Source organism: Staurois parvus, unplaced genomic scaffold (genome assembly GCF_062004578.1).
Source record: "Staurois parvus isolate SC_StPar_1 unplaced genomic scaffold, SC_StPar_1.0 ptg000426l, whole genome shotgun sequence".
Lineage (NCBI taxonomy): Eukaryota > Metazoa > Chordata > Amphibia > Anura > Ranidae > Staurois > Staurois parvus.
In genome coordinates, this window is record NW_028318222.1 from 868008 (window position 1) to 888101 (window position 20094).

The following is a 20094-nucleotide window of genomic DNA, read 5'->3' on the forward strand; positions in this document are numbered from 1 at the left end:
TTTGTATAGTATATGGTCAGCCTAAGAAGGTTCGGTTAGATGTCAGCCTTAGCTGGGGAAGGCCTACAGACAAACAGATGGATCAAAGGGATGTTCACCTAATCTGTGGTCAGTGTATACTGGCAACTCACAGAGGAAAAAACAGTCCCAGCATGTCCTTCCATATAAAGGGTAATGGGACATTATTTGTATCTCCTTGAATGCTGGATCCTTGATTGGCAGTTTGAATATATTGTATGGGAAGCACAGATGTCCCCACGTACTGTAAGATAATTGACTAGTATACATCACAGATCGCCTATATGATCATACATTTGTTGGGTATATCATTATATTGTACATGCCATTATTTAATGTGGCTGTACACCCTGACTGGCCTCAGGTGACACACAGAGATTAAACAAATCCTCCTATATAAGTTGTGCCTGTTTATCTACAGTCTTCTCTTCTCTATATCTGTTCAAAGTCCAGTATATATACAGCTTGCCTGAGCTTCCAGAAAGCAGGGGGTGGGGAGCTGAAGTTACACTCTGCAGAGCTCAGTGAGAGCTGATTGGAGGGAAGGGACACACCTCCCTCCATACAGCACACAGTAAGACAGATGAGGCTGATAATCACAGGCTGTGTGTTGGAGCTCTCCTCCCTCACCACTAGTCTAAACACTCCCTAATGCTAGGTACACACAGGAATTATTTATTCGTTCAACCCAGCGGGTTGAACAAAAAAAAAAAAAACCTGAGCAGCGGACGTACTAAGTGATGTTAGTGCTGCAATCTCCCACGCTGAGTTACTGTGTTCTGACTGGGAGACCGCCCTTGTCAGAACACAATAGCTTTTAAAATAAGAAACATCCAATAAGAAATGAGAGTCTGACAGTTGACTACTGACCTCCAGCCAAAACTGAAATGTTTTGGGTGGGTTAAAATGCTAAAAGTGGATATTCTATGTAGGTATTGTTCTTCTCTCCTTCTACTGAAATACTGATGTTATACTGTACCATCCCCCTCCGGCCAGCAGGGAGAGAGAAAGAGACAAGCAATCCCATACACCTCTATGCAGAGCGGTAAGAATCCTGGGAGTTGTAGTTTGAGACATGAGCTATATAATGGCTACACTATAATGGTTGCACTACATTTCACAATATACATTATGCAGTATGAGGAGTGGATAGATGACTTTGAATAAACTGCCCAAGAAAGTTCTTCCTCTTGGCACAGAGGAAGTTAGAGAGAGAGAGCAGCTCTCTGGATATTCACCTGCCAGTGGGAGATCATATCAGCAGAGATCCGAGTCTGAGACAGTGGGTGAGAACACCAGGGGGCTGCACAACACCACCCATGTCACAGCATCTGCACCGTTTCTGCAATGAGACAGGTGTGTCCACTCACCCTATGCTTCCCACTGCTAATCACCAAAGGCGAAAGACCAAGGGGTCCCCCCTTCAATAAGAGATCACCGCAGCATTCTGGGAACTGGTGAAAGGGCTATTCCACCATTGCTGATACTGCTAGCAGGGACTGAGCCACTCAGAGCAGAACACCAAGTGTACCCAATCTATACTGCACCCGCACTGCACTCTGTACAGCATTTATTCCAACTTTAGACTGCACCTCTGCCAACCCAATATTTCATTATACCGAACCATTACTGCATCTGAACTCATCTGCCTTGCACCTAAGCAGAGACTATACTGTAGCTATACTGTACCTATATTGCAAGCAGGTTAGATGGGACCAACACTCCTAAAGGGAGTGCACCAACACTTAAGTACACCAACACTCCTAAAGGGCCCCAACAATAGCCAGCAGAAAAACATCTCATAGGACTGACCTTCCAATATTAATTATTCTGTAAGCCCCCTTCTGTTTCCCTGTCCCCTTAGCTACCGTCCTCCTTTTCTTTTGGACAATGCATATGCAGTCGATCAAGGACTAGCATCACCGCCTCTGGCAATATAGTTCTAGCACTCGGTAGCTTAAACTTTACTGCTGCTCACTGCTGCACTTGAGGTGGCCTTGCTATTGTTTATACTGATCTGGATGCCAAAATGTCGTGTTATGTCTAGTCCTTACTGTTAGTCATTTTGTATGCTAAGTTGTGTTATTACCATCAAGAATCCATTTTATGCTTGCCTAGTTACCAACCATATTGGTTGACAATATACTAAGTTTGCACTTATTACCTGGTTTGATTGCTGTCCAGGGGCGAACTAACAACTCATGGGGCCCCCGGGCAATAGGGGATCATGGGGCCCCTGTGTCCTTGCCCAAACTCAAAAAAGCCTATGAAAAAGGTACCAGCAGCATCTCATGGGGCCCCCTACTGACCCCGCTCCCTCGGGCAGTGCCCGAGTTTCCAAATGGTCAGTCCGCCCCTGTACCTGTCTTCTTTGATATAACTCTACCACTGGGTATTAGGTATTCCCTTCTGTGATTTCCTGTGATGTTGTATATTTATATACACAGCCTGTTGTGTTCGAGGGGCTGAGGTTTTTTGGAAAATGTCAAGGCAAAGAACAGAAGGCCCATCCTAATCAGTGTCTCCTATGGGGGTAGCACAGCATCTACAGTACAGGAAAGTAATACATTTTGCTGTGCAGAGTACATTTTTCAAGCAAATGTTATCTGTGACAATGCAATGATTTTTATGTTGTCGTTGAATGTCTCTTTATCATGTAAGCGGATTTATCAAGCCGCCAGCATTTACACAGCTGTTAGACAATTCAGTTCACTCCGGGGTTGCTAACGTAAGGTAATGGATGGATACAACTGCAGAAAGGTTTGCTAAGTAATAAAAGACCTCGGTATATACAAAGCACACAGTTACAGTATATGAGTGCACAGACGTAATCTTGTATCTATGTCACTTACCATGGCGTCTTGTGTTACAAGCTGAACTCATGACTGATTACAAACACCTGTATGAAAATAATAATAACTGCCATTTGTATTCAATTAGATATTATTAAAGTAGATCAGTAAAATTTCAAATCATTTGAACATGCCATTGCAATTTAAAAAGTCATTTTCAGTATGTTTTAGGGGTTGTAACCAGGGTGGATTTGATTTAAATCACGATTTAAATCACAATTTAAATCACTAGTCAGTAAGGCTTGATTTAAATCCTAGTTTTCTACATAAAGACTAATTCTTGCTGGTATAACTTTAATATACAAGTAGATGAAGATTTTTAGAATAACAACTTTCCATATTAGTTTTTTTATCCCCAGTTTAATAGGTTAATCATTCATATTTGGACAACTTTTCTGTTGTACTTAGGAAGGAGAAAAATAATCATTACCTTAATAATAACAATTTAAATAGATTTATTCAACTGAAACAATAACATTCCAGCATATGTTATTTGCTTAAACATCCATGTTTGTTAACTAATTTGGCTAAACAAAATATATATATTTTAAGAAACTTATGCAGGCCATAGATGGGGAGAAAAACTGCAGATTTTTCTTTTAAAAAACGAAAAATCGGTTGTTCAAGTGGCCGACGTTACCATCAATGGTAAAAAAAATCGGCCGATTTTCTACCCGTCTAGAGCCGGCAAAAAGTGTCCCTGCAGAGAGCTCTGCTATTTCTTTGACAGTTCTCTGACAGTTCATTGACATTTATAGAAGTTGCAACAATGTATCTATTTGTTTCCATTTAGGATACAGATGTTTTTATTCGGAAACAAATAGATACAATGTTTCAACCGCTGTAAATGTCAAGGAACTGTCAGAGAACTGTCAGAAATAGCGGAGCTCTCTGCAGAGACACTTTTTGCTGGACTGGAATTCTTCTTATTTTCATCCTACTTCTTCTTCTTCTTCTTCTTCCTCTTCCTCATCCTCATCCTCTTCTTCTTCTTCTTCATCCTCATCCTCTTCTTCTTCTTCTTCTTCTTCATCCTCATCCTCTTCTTCTTCTTCTTCTTCTTCATCCTCATCCTCTTCTTCATCCTCTTCTTCTCCTTCTTCTTCTTCTTCTTCTTCATCCTCATCCTCTTCTTCATCCTCATCCTCTTCTTCTTCATCATCATCATCCTCATCCTCTTCTTCTTCTTCTTCTTCTTCTTCTTCTTCATCCTCATCCTCTTCTTCATCTTCTTCTTCATCCTCATCCTCTTCTTCTTCCTCATCCTCTTCTTCTTCCTCATCCTCATCCTCTTCTTCTTCTTCTTCATCCTCATCCTCTTCTTCTTCTTCTTCTTCTTCATCCTCATCCTCTTCTTCTTCTTCATCCTCATCCTCTTCTTCTTCTTCATCCTCTTCTTCTTCCTCTTCTTCTTCTTCATCCATCCTCTTCTCACTCGTCTTCCTCTTCTTTTTCTTCTTTTTGTCTTCCTCTTGCAGGTCGCTGCTCATGCGCAGATTTTTTATCGGTAAAAAATCGGCCGATTTGCCCACTAATTGCCGCCAAAATCGGCCGATCGGCAAAATCGGCCGATTTTTTTCCAACTTTACCGAAAAAAAAAAACGGCCAAAATACCAAAAAACGGCTGACCAAATCGCCCACTAACGATCCGAAAATCGGCCGATTTTATTTTCGGCCGAAAAATCGGCCGATTTTCGACCCATCTATGGCCTGCATTAGACTGTCAGCCCCTTCCTCCTCACACTTAGTTTCCCTTTCTTCTTGTGCAGATCTATTCCACTCCAAACAATCAGAAAAATATTGTTTCTATTCTATTCACTGAACTTCTTGAAACGTAGCACTGAAGGGGTTGATTCTGTATTCATAGGTTTGTAGAAGTTAGGATTAAGGTCTTTTTCTCAACTCTCTTCATGTTATAACATTTCTTCTGTGAAGAAGAGGCATGTGATCTCCGCTGAGTCAAATTCAGTTTTGAGAACTGCAAAAGTAAACCGAGCATCTGTGATAATATCTTGTAGGCAGAGAAACTGCCCAATAATCTTACAAAAACCTCTGGAAGAGCATGACATTGTGAATGGATTAATGGAATTTATTTACCAAAAAAATTAAACATATACAGCCTTATTCTACATAATTAAAAAACTAATCTTTATTTCATGATGGAATAACCTTTGGATGGTAATATATTTTCCTTAAAAAGCATTTTATTTAAAAAAATCTGATTTAAATAAAAAAAATCTGATTTAAATAAAAAAATCCGATTTGTTTTATTTTTTTTAAAAAATCATTGATTTTTATCCACCCTGGTTGTAACATACATGCATTATTGTGTTGCATTGCCATTCATTTTGAATGGCACCCCAATGCACTTTGGTAGTTGTCTTCAAACTGAGGCCTGCAGGCCAGATGCGACCCTTTGCTTGCCTTTACCTGATCCTTGGAGCACTATTCCTCCCACTGATATAAAGCACTATTTGTCCCACTGACACCAACAACAGGGCACTATTCCTCCCACTGATATAAAGCACTATTTTTCCCACTGACACCAACGATGGGGCACTATTCCTCCCACTGATATAAAGCACTATTTGTCCCACTGACACCAACGATGGGGCACTATTCCTCCCACTGATATAAAGCACTATTTTTCCCACTGACACCAACGATGGGGCACTATTCCTCCCACTGATATAAAGCACTATTTGTCCCACTGACACCAACGATGGGGCACTATTCCTCCCACTGATATAAAGCACTATTTGTCCCACTGACACCAACGATGGGACACTATTTCTCCCACTGATATAAAGCACTATATGTCCCACTGACACCAACAGTGGAGCACTATTCTTCCAACTGATATAAAGCACTATTTGCCCCAACGACACCAACAATGGAGCACTATTCCTTCCACTGACAGCAACAAGGGGTTACTATTCCTCTCACGGTCACAAAAGATGGGGCATTATTCCTCTCACTGTCACAAATGATGGGGCACTGTTACTCTCACTGACACCAACAGTGGGGCATAAGTCCTTCCACTGACCACAGTGATTTAACATTATTTCTCCCATTGAAACCAACGATGGGGCATTATTCCTTCCACTGACACCAACAATGAGACACTATTCCTCCCACTGACAGCAATAGTGGCGTACTATCCCTTCCACTGACACCAGCGATGGGGCATTATTCCTTCCACCGACACCAATGGGGCACTATTCCTTCCACCGACACCAATGATGGGGCACTATTCCTTTCACTGACACCAGCCATGACATTTAGTCAGCTGTCCTTTAAAACAAAGACTAGCAATGTCATTAAGCATATTTCTCCCATGATTATTTTTAAGGCACCATTCACAATTGTGAGCATGCTGATGTGTGTTTTGTTTTGCTTCTTGACAAGCTTTTTATTGAGCTTTTACATTCATTTTCAATGGGCCAGAAAACAGAGGTGCCTCAGTTCTTTCCACCACAAAGCAAGGCATGTGCTATTATTATATGTGTATGTCTGGAGGAAAATCTCCAAATGTGGAAAGGTTTCTTCACAGTAAGATCTGTGAAAATGTGGAATAGACTCCCTCAAGAGTTGGTTCTGGCCAGCTCAGTGGATTGGTTTAAAAAAAGGCCTGGATTGTTTCTTAGATACACAGAATATAACTGGATACTAACATTTATAAGTAAAGTTGATCCAGGGAACAGGGGCGGACTGACAACTCATGGGGCCCCCAGGCAATAGGGGATCATGGGGCCCCTGTGTGCTCACCCACACTCAAACCAATACCTGAGCACCTGAATGGTTAGTCCGCCCCTGCCAGGGAATATCAGATTGCCTCTCGGGGGATCAGGAAGGAATTTTTTCTCCTGCAGGAGCAAATTGGATCATGCTTTGCTGGGTGTTTTTTGCCTTCCTCTGGATCAACTGTGGGTATAAGATTATGACATTTTTTTTTTCTATTTTATGGCTGAACTAGAAGGACACATTTTGTCTTTTTTCAGCCAGACTAAGTATGTAGCATGGGTTTTTTTGGTCTGCGTATGCTCGTTAATGCACACAACAACAGGAGTGCAACAGTGGGTGCCATCTTATCCTGTTTGCTGAGTAACTCGCCATGATATAGATGCTTTACATTTTCTAGATGGTGTAGACTGAGAACACAGGGAAATCCATGTAGACAGATGAATCCACTAAAGGGATCTGTTTTTAGATCTTGCTCTGAGTGTGGAAAATGAATGATAATTAAAGTTGTTTGCACCGTGTTAATTCAGCTCCATGTGACTGAGCCGTCATTAGACAACATTACAGGTAGGAATAGCCCTCAGCTCATTAATGTTATTGTTGTGTCACCTGGGGGCTGTTGCATCACCATTTTCCTATTGCATTTATCATAGTAGGATGTACACTTACGTTATTTTATGTTCAACAGGTGAGCTTACAAAGAGATGCTTACAGTGGGCTGCGAATGGCTGAGACACGTTGCTGATGGGTCCTGAATGAGATGCGCTGTGGATTGATCTGTGACTTCCAGGTGGGTGAAAGGCTAATTCTAATTTGTGTAGACCCTTGGTGCCCAAACTACAGTCCAAGGGTCGCATGCGTCCTGGGACACTTATTGTATGGTCCAGGGGGCCCTTGTAGACAGAATTCTGTGTTTTGCTTACTCTAGCCACTGAAGGAAAATATTCTATACAGTGGATTCTAGTAGTGAAATGGTTTGGTTTATTTCTTTTACATTATCTTTTCTGTGCTGTCCATCCCTGTTTTCTTTTTATGTTTTTTTCCTCTGATCTTATATAGTAGATCTTGCTAAAATGTGGCACAAGTCATTTTGTTGGAAGCACAAATATGAAAGAAATGCCCGTAGCGAATAGGGAAGAATGGAAATAGCGCAGGGCATACATGACTAGGCCCAGAGTGGTAGGGAACGGAAAGGGTTAAAATTTAGCTCCAAGGGGTGGGGAATGGATTGGGAATTACGGGATTGGCAGATGTGGAGTGTAGGAGGTGTCTGTGGCACCGTAGGGTGGGGGTTGCTGCGGAAGGGGCGTCAGTGGAGCTGGATGGGTGCAAGGACCAGAGCTTCCCTCCCGCCCTCACTGTTAGGTTGGGTATAGGGTCTTGTCCGGGGGCAGGTGCGCAGGAAACTCAAAAAAAAAAAAAAAGGTGACACTGGTTGGAGAGGTGGGTTTTATGTTGGTTCGTGGGCGGTTGTTGGTCTTTGGAGGCGGTTCTCATCTTGGAAGGAAAACAATGGTGTGGGACCCCATCCGTGGTATGGGGGGCCCGGTGGATATTCCCAGTTAACCAAGGTTTAACTGGAAGGTGGTGGTGCTGCACTGCAGACGGTATGGTTGTCTCCGAGCTGGTTGGTTGCGGCTGGAGGCCTAGTGTATAGGGTTGTCCGCAGGTGCATTTTGGATCGTTTGTGGGTGCCTTTGAAGACCAACAACAATTCTTTGGTTTCCGTTAAGGAACGGTTGATGTATGTAAAATGTGAAGTTGTTAATAAAAGGCCATGTTGGCCATTTACTCCAAAATGGTGTCATGTTTTTGTAAAGTTTATTTGGTTAAAGGGGGGGTTTGGAGTGGTATGGATAGGCAATGGTGGAAGTAGGAGTGGATAAGCCTATCTATGGTGCAGTAGTCAAGCATTGGTCTGTAAAGAGGCTGTAATGCCAGTGATCTCCAGTAGTCTCATATAATTTGTCAGTTTCCAAAAACCTGCAGTCTTTTGATCATCTCTTGTAGCATGTCCCTGATCTCCAACAACTATTATAATATGTCTGCAGTCTCTTATTGTCTCTTGTAGCATGTCCCCGATCTCCAACAAATATTATAATATGTCTGCAGTCTCTTATTGTCTCTTGTAGCATGTCCCTGATCTCCAACAACTATTATAATATGTCTGCAGTCTCCTATTGTCTCTTGTAGCATGTGTCTGATCTCCAACAACTATTATAATATGTCTGCAGTCTCTTATTGTCTCTTGTAGCATGTCCCCGATCTCCAACAAATATTATAATATGTCTGCAGTCTCTTATTGTCTCTTGTAGCATGTCCCTGATCTCCAACAACTATTATAATATGTCTGCAGTCTCTTATTGTCTCTTGTAGCATGTCTCTGATCTCCAACTCTTATAATATGTTTGCAATCTCTTACTATCTCTTGTAGCATGTCTCTGATCTCCAACAACTCTTATAATATGCCTGCAGTCTCTTATTGTCCCTTGTAGCATGTCTCTGATCTCCAACAACTTATATAATATGTCTGCAGTCCCTCGCTGTCCCTTGTAGCATGTCTCCGATCTCCAACAACTCTTATAATATATCTGCAGTCCCTCATTGTCCCTTGTAGGATGTCTCCGATCTCCAACAACTCTTATAATATGTCTGCAGTCTCTTACTGTCCCTTGTAGCATGTCCCCGATCTCCAACAACTCTTAAAATATGTCTGCACTCTCTTACTATCCCTTGTAGCATGTCTCCGATCTCCAACAACTCTTATAATATGTCTGCACTCTCTTACTATCCCTTGTAGCATGTCTCCGATCTCCAACAACTCTTATAATATGTCTGCACTCTCTTACTATCCCTTTTAGCATGTCTCCGATCTCCAACAACTCTTATAATATGTCTGCAGTCTCTTACTGTCCCTTGTAGCATGTCTCCGATCTCCAACAACTCTTAAAATATGTCTGCAGTCTCTTACTGTCCCTTGTAGCATGTCTCCGATCTCCAACAACTCTTATAATATGTCTGCAGTCTCTTACTGTCCCTTGTAGCATGTCTCCGATCTCCAACAACTCTTAAAATATGTCTGCAGTCTCTTACTGTCCCTTGTAGCATGTCCCGAATCTCCAACAACTCTTAAAATATGTCTGCAGTCTCTTACTGTCCCTTGTAGTATGTCTCCGATCTCCAACAACTCTTATAATATGTCTGCAGTCTCTTACTGTCCCTTGTAGCATGTCTCCGATCTCCAACAACTCTTATAATATGTCTGTACTCTCTTACTATCCCTTTTAGCATGTCTCCGATCTCCAACAACTCTTATAATATGTCTGCAGTCTCTTACTGTCCCTTGTAGCATGTCTCCGATCTCCAACAACTCTTAAAATATGTCTGCAGTCTCTTACTATCCCTTGTAGCATGTCTCCGATCTCCAACAACTCTTATAATATGTCTGCAGTCTCTTACAGTCCCTTGGAGCATGTCTCCGATCTCCAACAACTCTTATAATATGTCCACAGTCACTTACAGTCCCTTGGAGCATGTCTCTGATCTCCAACAACTCTTATAATATGTCTGCAGTCTCTTACTGTCCCTTGTAGCATGTCTCCGATCTCCAACAACTCTTATAATATGTCTGCACTCTCTTACTATCCCTTGTAGCATGTCTCCGATCTCCAACAACTCTTATAATATGTCTGCACTCTCTTACTATCCCTTTTAGCATGTCTCCGATCTCCAACAACTCTTATAATATGTCTGCAGTCTCTTACTGTCCCTTGTAGCATGTCTCCGATCTCCAACAACTCTTATAATATGTCCACAGTCACTTACAGTCCCTTGTAGCATGTCTCTGATCTCCAACAACTCTTATAATATGTATGCAGTCTCTTACTGTCCTTTGTAGCATGTCTCCGATCTCCAACAACTCTTATAATATGTCTGCACTCTCTTACTATCCCTTGTAGCATGTCTCCGATCTCCAACAACTCTTATAATATGTCTGCACTCTCTTACTATCCCTTTTAGCATGTCTCCGATCTCCAACAACTCTTATAATATGTCTGCAGTCTCTTACTGTCCCTTGTAGCATGTCTCCGATCTCCAACAACTCTTAAAATATGTCTGCAGTCTCTTACTATCCCTTGTAGCATGTCTCCGATCTCCAACAACTCTTATAATATGTCTGCAGTCTTTTACTGTCCCTTGTAGCATGTCTCCGATCTCCAACAACTCTTAAAATATGTCTGCGGTCTCTTACTATCCCTTGTAGCATGTCTCCGATCTCCAACAACTCTTATAATATGTCTGCAGTCTCTTACAGTCCCATGGAGCATGTCTCCGATCTCCAACAACTCTTATAATATGTCCACAGTCACTTACAGTCCCTTGGAGCATGTCTCTGATCTCCAACAACTCTTATAATATGTCTGCAGTCTCTTACTGTCTCTTATAGCATGTCTCCGATCTCCAACAACTCATAATATATCTGTAGTCTTTTATTGTCTCTTGTAGCATGTCTCTGATCTCCAACAACTCTTATAATATGTCTGCAGTCTCTTACTGTCCCTTGTAGCATGTCCCGAATCTCCAACAACTCTTAAAATATGTCTGCAGTCTCTTACTGTCCCTTGTAGCATGTCTCCGATCTCCAACAACTCTTAAAATATGTCTGCAGTCTCTTACTGTCTCTTATAGCATGTCTCCGATCTCCAACAACTCATAATATATCTGTAGTCTTTTATTGTCTCTTGTAGCATGTCTCTGATCTCCAACAACTCTTATAATATGTCTGCAGTCTCTTACTGTCCCTTGTAGCATGTCCCGAATCTCCAACAACTCTTAAAATATGTCTGCAGTCTCTTACTGTCCCTTGTAGCATGTCTCCGATCTCCAACAACTCTTAAAATATGTCTGCAGTCTCTTACTATCCCTTGTAGCATGTCTCCGATCTCCAACAACTCTTAAAATATGTCTGCAGTCTCTTACTATCCCTTGTAGCATGTCTCCGATCTCCAACAACTCTTATAATATGTCTGCAGTCTCTTACAGTCCCATGGAGCATGTCTCCGATCTCCAACAACTCTTATAATATGTCCACAGTCACTTACAGTCCCTTGGAGCATGTCACTGATCTCCAACAACTATTATAATATGTCTGCAGTCTCTTATTGTCTCTTGTAGCATGTCCCCGATCTCCAACAACTCATAATATATCTGTAGTCTTTTATTGTCTCTTGTAGCATGTCCTCGATCTCCAACAACTCTTATAATATACCACTATACCCACAAAAAGTTTGGACTTTACTGGTGCAAATAGGACCAACACACATATATTTATATAAAAATACAAAATAAACCCCAATAAGGGCTAAAAAAGAAGTTTTCCCAGAAGGGATGACGCATTTCGCATAATTTGCTTCTTCAGAACCTTCTCTGCTTGGGCAAAGGAGGACAGTTTGACTGAAAGATGTACATAAATTAGTAAACATATATATATAGACATGCAAATAATCAACTGGGATAATTAAAGCACAACTGGCATAACTCACATATACCTTCTAGAATAGATCAAGGGTAAAAGGCAGCAGAATAGAAGTGGACAACAAAAGCCAAAATAGTGGGGTAATAGCATGTCCATAATATGAACTAAATATAACAAAAAAGAAAAACAAAATATTAATTTAACAACAGAATAAACGTAATCCCCCCCAAAAAGGAATAACTAGACTGATATGAGGCCCTTCCTCTCAGTATAAGTGGCCATTACCACATGAGATGATCAAAACCAAGGGGGATAAAATACCACAGCCAGCATAATATGACTGTAGTCTTGTACTGTCTCTTGTATCATGTCCCCGATCTCCAACAACTCTTACAATATACCTGCAGTCCTTGACCAGCACTTGTAGCATGTCCTCAGTGTTCAACAACTGTTATAATAAGTCTGCATTTTCTTACTGACTCTTGTCATAGAACTTCAACAACTCATAACATGTCTGGAGTCTCTGGCTGACTCTAGTATCATGTCCCCGATCTCCAACAGCTCTTATAATATGCCTGCACTCCTTGACCATCACTTGTAGCATGTCCTCAGTGTTCAACAACTCTTATAATAAGTCTTCATTTTCTCACTGGCTCCTGTAGTATGTCCCCAGTTACCAGCAACTCTTATAATATGTTGACCACCACTGGTGCAGACTGTGCAGCTACAAAAGGGTCACCTGGGAGTTACAAAATAATTCATACTAGATCTGAGTAAGGAAGTTGCTCGGACCCCCCACCACTTTTATGTTGGCATTCTTTATGTTGCCCTAACCATGCTTCTGCTTTGTAATAATCAAGTGGAATCAGTCCTTGCCTTGTCCTATAGAATTTGAGTTGATATTGGAATTGAATTATGCTGTATATTCTATTGATCTATGTTAGCTATACCTTTTGGCTTTATAAGGCTTAAATGAAACCTTCCTTGAGAGAAACTCTGTGTCTTACACTGCTGACTATCATATTGATGATCTTTCTTTGAAACTTTGATTAATCAAAAACACTGTAGCTGCAAGTTTGCTTTTGTGTATCAGGACATTTATAAACATACCTTGGCAGACAAGGGGTTAAAGCAGTGGTCTCCAATATATGGCCTGTGGGATAGATGTGGCCCTTTTGTTTTCCTTAAAAATGGCACTTTTCCTCCAAATGACACCAACAATAGGCCACTGATTCTCTCCCTGACACCAACCATGGAACACTACTCCTCCCACTAGCACCAACCATTGAACACTGTTCATCTCACTGATACCAGCGATGTGGCATTATTACTCCCACTGACACCAACGATGTGACACTATTTCTCCCATTGACACCGATGATGTGGCACTATTTCTCCCATTGACAACAAAACAATGTGGCACTATTCTTCCCGCTGACACCAATGATGGAATACTATTACTCCTACTGACATGAATGATGGGGCACGATTTCTTCCACTGACACCAATGATGGGGAATTATTCATCCTTCCTCTAACCATGTGCACTAGGTCATTTTTTATTTCCAATTCTCACCAACCCTTTGGTTGACCACCAATCCTTGGGCATTGCTTACTTACTTGACCACTGATGCAAAGCCATTTTCTCCTTCTACTGGCCACAGTCTGGTCTCCTTGAGGTCTAAAGTACAATGAACTGGTCCCTTATTTAGAAAGTTTGAGGACCCTTGCTTTAAAAGCTTTTTAAATGCTGCTCAAAGCTGGCTAAAGGTTTTTTTAAAAGTTTGCTGTACACAACATCCCTGCCCTTGTACAAGGCCTATGGGTCATGGTGGGTGATTTCTGGTCTTGGCAAACCTAGAATATCCAGCTAAAAATGTTATAAATTAAATTAAATACACATATAATGACAGGCAAGAAAATAAAATATGATGATTTTAGTGTTTCTTCACTAATATCATTGAACTTGCCTATACAAAAGGAACATGTCAATTGAAAGCTATACTGCTTTTTTTTCATGAAAAGACCCATCCAAACTGTGTGTGATGAAGCAATCTGTGTAAAGTCAGCACATTAATTTTGAGTTGGCTTCCAGTGCATCTTAGTGCGCTAATAAACTCATCTAACCTTTTTTTAATGTATTAGCACTGTGGCGTACTGCAGTTTAGGTGCATTGCCCACTATTGTAATAGTACTTTGGGGTGCAGTGCACTGCCGCTTGCGTTTTACTGTGCACTGTGGTAACATGGAATAAAAGAAGCGTTGTAGTGTACAGCAATATGACTGATACAAGTTTGAAAAATCCTTTAAATTGAGCAATTTTCCCCAAAACGTTTTCTTTTTACTGGAAGACTGATACAGACCTCTAGTGGAATATTCAAAAACTACACACCAGCTCTATTGTGTCAATCAAAGCTTTGGGTTCAGTGCACACAATTAAACTTCTCATTTGGAGAGAGTTTGGCAAGGATTAGGACCCATCTGTCAAATGTTTCTTACAACTTAAATATAAATGAGCCCTTCGAGCCAGGCAACATTTATTTGTTATGCTTCCAGGCTTGATTAGTAATGGAACATATTAGGATAATGAAACCTCTGCGTTCACTCAAAAATAGACTTTGCTGCCACCCTAATCTGTGGCCTTTGATGCCCCTAAACATGAACTGGACAGAGGGCATGGCCAGAATGGCGGCTGAGGCCATTTCTCAACATTGGACTCCTGGGGTCGGTGGAGCAGCGTCCATCCCTTCACTTGTATTGGCTGACACTGGAATCACTTGGACTCATACTCCCCTCTTCTCACTTGCTGATGGGGTGATCTTTTTCCTTCCATCCATAGCTTGGAGTGGCGCCATAAGGTATACTTTTCACTATGAACTGGTCTGGAATCACTATAAAGGGGCAGATAAGTCATCATGGTTTACTTTTCCGGGAAAGGTCCAGACCTTGCCATAAAGCTAGACCTTCTGTTTAAAAGGTAAAACTCTAAAAAGGTTGGTTATCCCTTACGTCCAAAATGTTATGGTTTGGAGGAACATTTTGGAAGTTCTAAGCAGACTGAATTTTTCCTGGCTTCATATTTGTATTGGTGACTCTGGTGGTGAGATGTCAGCTCTACCCAACTACCATGACCATAACAAGGGAGCACGGAAGGACTGGGAACATTTAGTCTCGGTTGGTCATCACAGCAAGTTTGGTGGATACTTGGCAGGGACAGATTTCTGTGGACTAAAGAAAGTATCACACAATGTGTACTATGGTGTTGCAGTGATTGGCAGGCATGATGAAACGTGGATGTTCCTAAAGAGCTTTGTTTATTGTGACAGATCTTTTTATATCTTCCTGCATCAGCTTACTTTGCAGCTCTTGGCATTTGATCTGGCTCCTGGCTATCAGTCACATGACATCTCAGGGACTCCAAGGAAGAAAGTGCTGGAAGACCTTCCTCTGCCAGATGCTGTGCTCATAAGCATCCCTTCTTGCAAGGGAGTCTCAGTTTCTCTGCTGAATCTTTTATTGAAATGGAAACTGAAACACAAAGACTGAGCATCTGTTTTTCACAAGAAAGAAGGGAATTCATGCCTGGGGAGGCAGATCCCAAAGCTTTGCAAAGACATTTTACTACTAGAGTGCCTAAAAATGATGGGAAGCTAAAGGAAGACTCAACCTACCTGCATCTCTCAATATCAGGATGTCAATAGTACACTTTGGGCCTGATTCCCCAAACATTTTATTTAAAGGATGAGTGTTTTTTAAACGTTGCCCTTGAAGCAGCATGAAAAGACCCTATTTGGCATATAATTTTTTTTTCTTTTTGCATTGGTACATATCCCTCATGGCAGTGTCCAGATTCCAGTGCCATTTACAATAGTTTGCTTGTTTGCCCTAAAAATGGCCAGAACGTACTAACAAGATTCACCTCCCAAAGACTTCAATGGGATTTGCCACTAAGTTCGGGTTCATTGAATTCCAAACAATCAACAAATTAAACTCGGACAGGTCTGCTTATCCCTAGGCCTAATGCATTAAACTGTGATAATAGGAACATTTTTGTTGTCCCCAGTAACTTGTCACTAGACATCATTTTACAGCCCAGGTTTTAAAGGGAAGTGAACATTTTGATTGGCTCCTGTTCTGACTTGACTACAAGACCATAAACTTTATCTCCAGCGATGTATACAGCTATATGACGTGGTGTTGAATCTATCTCTTGCATTGGGTCAGAAAGTTTAACTCAATGAATAAACTCACGTTGAGGAAGTCAGATGAGGAAAATCATTTGAATGTTCTATTTAATGGAGGATAATCATAGGTAGAAAAACGTTAATGTTGTAAGCCTCATGGAAAGATGCATACAGGTAGACAGGATACAGTGGAATAACTACCAGAGAAAGGCAGGGGGTAAGGGTATACACAAGTACGGTGAGAGAAAGAGCTCAGCTTAGACAGGAGGAGACAACTTAAAGTCACAACAATAATAAACAAGTGATGGACACAGATAAATAATAATACATCAAATTGTGTAACACAGCAACAAGAGCAACTCACATTATGTAGATTAAAAGCAGGCATATAAAATGTCCATCCCAGGAGAAACAGGGTCAGTCCCTCACACTGTGCCCATGTCAGCTGCCGCTTGAGATACTGCTCGTCTTGGTCCTGGGAGCCAGCTGAGTAAGGAAGGATACCTGGAAAGAGGGCTGGAGCGAACGTGGAGTGCATCGGCAGGCATGATGACGTCACCAGCGATGCGTTTATGAGCATGTATGCTGAGGATGACTTGTCAGGTGCACTCCTTTGTTAAGCCCTTGGCTCAAGACTCAGATTTCCATTGCTTTGTTGGCTTCTCCCTTTCCTCATGTCACTTAAACATTAGTCTCAAATTGAATAGAAGATCGGGATGTCACACATACACTAAAGTGAACTTATTGAGTCAGCACAATCATAAGAAATTGCTTTTTTTTCATGAAATACTTGTTTTCACTATTAGCATCCTTTATTGCATCTCAGTGTAGCTGATCTCCTGCAACCTCTTTATAAACACCATGGGGTTTATTTACTAAAGATGGTTCACTCAGAATCTCATGCACCTCTGCAAAGAAACCAATCAGCTTCCAGGTTTTATTGCTAAAGCCTAATTCAACAAGCTGAGGTTAGAAGCTGATTGGCTACCATGCACAGCTGCACCAGAATCTAAGTGGACCAGCTTAAGGCTGGCCATACATTATACAATTTTCTTGAGAATTTTGCTTTAGATTTACCAAAAACCATATATTATGAGGTCAAACCTAAACAACACTTTCAATTGTATCCAATTAGGCAGGCATTTGCACTACATAGTTGAAGGTAAATCTAAAGGAAATTGAGCAGAAATTGTAATAAAATTGTATAGTGTATGGCCAGCCTTAGTAAATCTTCCCCCATGTGTCTACAGACACTCCAACAATGATTGCATTCCATTTCTCAGGATGCTTTCTTGATGATGACAACAGTTATGGCCACTGGTAGTCTCTCTCAGAAGCCCATGTGACATGATGCCAGCACAGGATAACTGTTGGGAGACAGGGACACGTTGTCACCCTATAACAAATCCTTCCTAAACAAGGACTTTCATGGCAGGATCAGCAAGTATCATTTTAATGAAAGCTACAGATGGGTTTTTAGTGATTGGATTTACATTTACTTTAAAAGATAAACTGAAAATGATTTACATTTCTGTTTATATTGTAGGTCTATCATAAGAAAGACAAATCCATTAACAACGTCGAAAGTAGCCTACTTTAAGAGGAAATATGCAGAAGAAGAAAATGTACATCAAGATTGCCAAGGATGTTTTCCAAAAGTAAGTCTACTGTGTTATATGTACTTTTTGCCTCTTGCTAATTTAAAAGATTCAATTATCAACATAGCATGTTGGAAAATTAAGTAGGTAAATTTAGCAATTTTGCTAATTTGTAAAGAAAACAAAATTCTGTTAGCCAATTTTTTAGATTGCTTCTAACTATCTTTACTATCTAAGGAACTGTTTTTTTTTTCCTTGACCCCATCTACTGAGGATATCAGATTGCTGGCACACAGGGTAGAAATGATCATCTATCATTACATTAATTACGTCATCCCTGTGCTATTAGCATGCTCACAGTGTAAAATTGACAAAACACCCACATGGAAGAAAAATATATTTGAAATATATTTAAAAAATATTCTTCCCAAATATATTGACATATATTTGAAATACTATAATTTTGGCCATATTCAATATATTTCAAAATATATATCAATTTATATATATATATAATCCAATATTGTACCGCGCTCTAATAGGTTCTACCTCTTGTGATATAACGAATACCTGTGTTTGTCACCAATTACCAAACAATTTCATCAATCAGTAATACTTAAATCCATAATTAATGTGAATATACAATTAAGTTTCTATAAATGTGAAAAAACAAAAACAAAAATAAATAAATTAAAATTAATGAAGTGGGAATGATAGTTCTCCTTTAAATGAGTAGAGATGGTATTATTCTGACTGGGCTGTATTAAGGATCTGTGTCCACTGCGTGAACCTCTCTCTCCTCAGCTCAGCCTTCTCAGTAAATCTTCCTCCGCTGGCTGCTTGATTTAATCCTCCATATATGAGACATGAAAAGAAGGGAAAAGAAACATAGTGTCTTATCCGGGATTTCAGCTGTTTAATGTGCTTTGATTTCTCACTCACATTGTGAAAGATAAAGTAGCGCTTTACATAACATGTATCCAAATCGTATTTTGGTCAGCTTTCTGGGTGTGTCTGCCTTCAGTGTGTATACTCGCCGTTCCTCTGTGGATGCGTGATGACGTCACCGCCCCTCCCCTACGCGTTACGCTACAGGTACTCGTAGCTTCCTCTGGGGGATGTAGTTTTTTTTATATAGGCGCCAACTGCCTATATAAATGGAGCAGAGCGCAGTGACGTCCAATTGTTTTCCCTCTGATGAAGCCACGTGACCCTGTGGCGTAACGCGTAGGGGAGGGGCTCTGACGTCACGACGCCGCGGTGGACGAGCTGCACTTACGAGCATAGGATCTGGGCACATACCTGCTGTACACAGCTCTGCTGAATGAAATGTGAGTGGTGATTTTGTTCATAAATAAAAGGCTAAGCCTCACAAAGGATAAGGCACTATCTTGGCTCTTTCTTACATGGTGCACTGGGAGGAGGAAATACCACCTAAACCATCTCTAAACCACCCATTGAGGCTAAAGTGTGGAAGGAGGGAGACCTCTGGTGGCAGAAAATAAGGCAATACGGATGGAAACATGCATATAGTATGAAGATTCCCACCCTGTCCTGATAGGACAAAAAGTGTTTTTAGCCACTTTGTCTGGCTAATTAAGGAGGTGAGCGCACACCTATCTATAGAGCACAGGGAGTGTGGCACTATACACCTTACTTGTCACTTAAAAATTATAAAAGCACAAAGAGGACTATATATGAAGTTTTTTGAGTACTGGATTAGTATTATTTTGAAAAGCACTATATGTTGCACTGGTTTGAAGCACATTAATTTTGTTCACGTTATCATTTTCATGATCACTTGCATATGAGTTTTAAAATAGATTATGGAGCGCGGCACATATATGTATCTGTAGATATATATAATTTTGTATATAGTATACCTGGAGTTCACCTTAAAGTGTTACTAAAGGCAATTTTTTTAAATTAAAATTTCAAACATGGTATACTTACCTTCTCTGTGCAGTAGTATTGCACAGAGTGGCCCCAATCCTCTTCTTCTTGGTTCCCCTACCAGCTATCCTGGCTCTTCCTCTGCTTTGTGTGGGGACAAACACTGCTTGCTCGCTCCTGACCTGTGTGTCTACAGAGCCCTGCTCCATAGACACACACAGCAGTACTTAGCCCCCTCACTCCTTCTTCACCGTATTTGATTGACAGCAGCTAGAGCCAATGGCTGCTGATGCTGTTCGAGTCCCTGTGTGAAGAGGAAGGGAGAGGAGAAGA

At 40.9% G+C, this 20094-nt stretch overlaps 1 long non-coding RNA gene across 1 annotated transcript in view; it reads left to right on the forward strand.

The window, feature by feature from the left end:
• The window catches only part of LOC149454469 (uncharacterized), a 38541-nt gene that overhangs the window by 9256 nt on the left and 9191 nt on the right, over positions 1–20094 (forward strand). The window contains exons 2-3 of the long non-coding RNA XR_016314207.1: positions 7300–7401; positions 17817–17928. This is a non-coding gene — a long non-coding RNA (uncharacterized LOC149454469). The remainder of the gene's footprint in view (positions 1–7299; positions 7402–17816; positions 17929–20094) is intronic.